Source organism: Orycteropus afer, unplaced genomic scaffold, assembly GCF_000298275.1.
Source record: "Orycteropus afer afer isolate SDZICR_OR568_19922 unplaced genomic scaffold, OryAfe1.0 scaffold00214, whole genome shotgun sequence".
Lineage (NCBI taxonomy): Eukaryota > Metazoa > Chordata > Mammalia > Tubulidentata > Orycteropodidae > Orycteropus > Orycteropus afer.
The window spans coordinates 4,593,482-4,596,721 of record NW_006921801.1 but is presented as its reverse complement, the minus strand read 5'-3'; positions in this window follow the sequence as shown (position 1 = coordinate 4,596,721).

The following is a 3,240-nucleotide window of genomic DNA, read 5'->3' as shown; positions in this document are numbered from 1 at the left end:
ATGGTCTTCTATTTTATAACATTTTTTTTTGTTTTTGTTTTTTTACTTCAAGATTAACTCAAGAAGGTGGCAGAACTGTTACATTTTAAAGGACCCAAAGAAACAGAACAAAGCACTGTGATAAGTTATCTTTGATTGGATCATTGTGCAAAAAGTTACAAAAGATATTTTGGGTACAAATGGGGATATTTGAATATGGGCTGGGAATTAGAGAATATGAAAGTATTAATTTTTTTGGTGTCATAACACATGTGATTACAGTCTGTACTTATGTCAGGAAATATCCTTATTTTTCAAAAACACCTGCTGAAGTATTTAGGAATAAAAAGTCATGATGTCTGTAACTTATTTAGATAATTCAGCAAAAATGTATATGTAGAAAAATACATTACTGTCAAGATGATTCTGACTCGTAACAACCCTATAGGACAGAGTAGAACTGCCCCGTAGGGTTTTGTAGGCTGTAATATGGAAGACTGCCACATCTTTCTCCTGGTGGAGTAGCTAGTGGTTTAAACTGCTAACCTTTTGGTTTGCAGCTGAATACTTTAACCACTGTGCCACCGGGCTCCCTAAAATATACATACACAGATAATATGACAAAATGTCAACAACTGCTGAGTCTGAGTGGTCGGTATATAGTTGTACATTGTACTGGTTTTGAACTTTTCTGTGTGTTTGAAAATTTTCACAATAAAACATTGCGAAAAAAAGGCTGAAAAAATCATACGGCTATTTGCAGAAAACAAAAAAAAAAATGTAAGGATAATAGTGTGGTTTTAAGTGCTTTCTTTTCTGATGGTCATATTTCTTTGAAAATACTTGAAGAGTTTATTAAAGTCAACTGTGCAACCTTCTCCTTTCTCCAACCCTGGGTCTTATTTTCTAGTCCTCTCTTCATATTTTGGGTCCTCCCATGAACATTCTTCCTGGCCCTCTTTAGCAGTGGATTCCACACCTTTCCTATTCAGAGTCCTAAATGTTGCTCAGGGTGAAAGGAAAGTTTCATTCACATTCATTTAACCCTCTTATGACAAGTTTAATTTTTTTTTTTAATTGTGATTTGGGTGAAGGTTTACAGAGCAAATTCACTTTCCATACAGCGGTTCACATATACTTTGTCTCATAACATTGACCACAGTTTACCACAATGCAACAGCTCCCCTCCCACTTCTTCCCCATAGTTACCTCTTCCCTGTGTCCATCCCTCCATACAAACAAGTTTAATTTGTTTGGTAGGTTAGCTCAGCTATTCAATAGGCCAAATTAAAATTTTGGTCAGCATTTACACTGGTTAGTGTTGCACAAGGGGAAAAAAGTTCTCTGTCACTTTGTCACCACTACCTACATATACTTCATCCTGATGAGCTTTATTGCAGGCATGAGCCATGGTCTGAGGAATCAGGCAAGAGAATGTGGATATCCCAGTGTAAACTATCACCACGACTGACCAAGTAATTCTTAGGAACTCGGCCTGCTAAGGGCAGATCAGTAGCAACAAATCAAGTCAGCAAATATTAACAATGTTTATGGCATCATTTCAGAGTTCTGAATTTAAACCATGCTTTTTAAGGAAGTTTTATCCTCCAGAATGGTGTTCACCTTTTGAACCACACTTCTATTTGCTGTCTCCTATTCAGCTTCTCCAGAGTAAGTCTTAAATCCCAGTCTGCCTTTTCCCAGTATTTTTTTCCTTCCCATAATATGTCAGCCTGTAATTAACACTTACTGGCTTTATTCCATTTATTTTTGACCATTTCCCCAATCTACCAATTCCTCTAACTCCAAACCAAACTGAAAACTCAGTCAACAATTTTAAGAAGTCACCTGTTGGTACTTTCATCTCTTCTTTTGGATACTGTATATATGTGAGGAAAAAAAAGAAAAACAATTCCAAGGGTCATTTTGAATTGTTATTCCAACTGTGAAGAATTAATTTATTTGTATGATGACTCTCAAGACACAGAGCTCTCAATGTCCGCCCTCTCAACCTCCTTGGGGACCTGTCACCCCATCAACAATGCCCTTTCTATGTCTACAGCCTCTCCTCCAACAGCAATTAGTGTGTTCAGAGTTTTGTCCACTTAAATAGAAATAACAACATTCCTTCAAACTTCAGATCACCTCCCATCTCCTCCATTCCTGTTTCCAAGCTGAATTTTCTGTTTCCTGGTTGATTGGTTGGTTAAGAGGCATAACTCACCGGACTGCGCATTCTCATTTCCCATCCACTCCTCCTTCTATTGCAATCTACCCCTGCATCCACAACAGGATTGTGAAATACCTCTCATCAAAGTCACCAATGACCTCCCTGGTGCTAACTCCAATGGAACTTCTCAGGCTTTACCTGGTAGAGCCTCTCTGTTACATAAGACACAGTTGATTACTTCTCACTTCTTGAAATGCTCTCTTTCTTTGTCTTGTGACTTTGCCCACATGGCTTTTCTGCCCCTCTCAAGGCTTTTCTTTCTCTCTATCCTAAGGCTCCTTCTCCATCTCTTTATGAGTTTATTCCTCTGCGTATCACATTTGTTGATGTTCCTCAGGGTTCCAGCTTTCTCCCTTTTATTTTCTCACTCTATAATTCCTCCCTCCCTTTTGATTTCTATCAAAATTAATATCCCAAGGCAAAGTCAAATTGCTGCACTTTGCACCCTCATACCACTAAGGAAAGGCACCTCTGAAATTCTGAAGTTATATGTATCACATTAGGGTTTGTTACTCTAACCCATTTACTGAGTAATTTTTTAGGCTGCTGATTTTGAATGAGGCCCAGAGTAAACAAGAGCTCTATAGCAGGTCCCAGGACTCATGGGTCTTATTGCCAATTTAGGGTTGTGACCCAGCAGATCCCATAGTGCTGGAGGTATCTGTCGCACAAGAGAATACAGTGTAGACCCTCTGGCGGGTCCCAGGGAGAGGATCATAATGCAGACCTGTAGATTTTTTGGAAAAAAGCTATATTAAATGCTGCTGGTTCATGGTAAAAATCAAATACCTGGCCATGGGGCCCAAGTGACCTGATGACTTGAATATATCTATTATGAACGGGAGTAGTCTGAGCTATCGAGCCATAAATTTGGCTATGGGAAAGGATGTTCTTTATAAAAAAGGTGTGGTTTATGTCAGATTTAGCAAGTTCTGAAGGCACAAATGAGTTCAATAAGCAGTTGGTTCAGACTTCCATGAGAACTTTTCCTGCTTTACTACTACCTCTGCTTTACCAACACCTTATGGTCT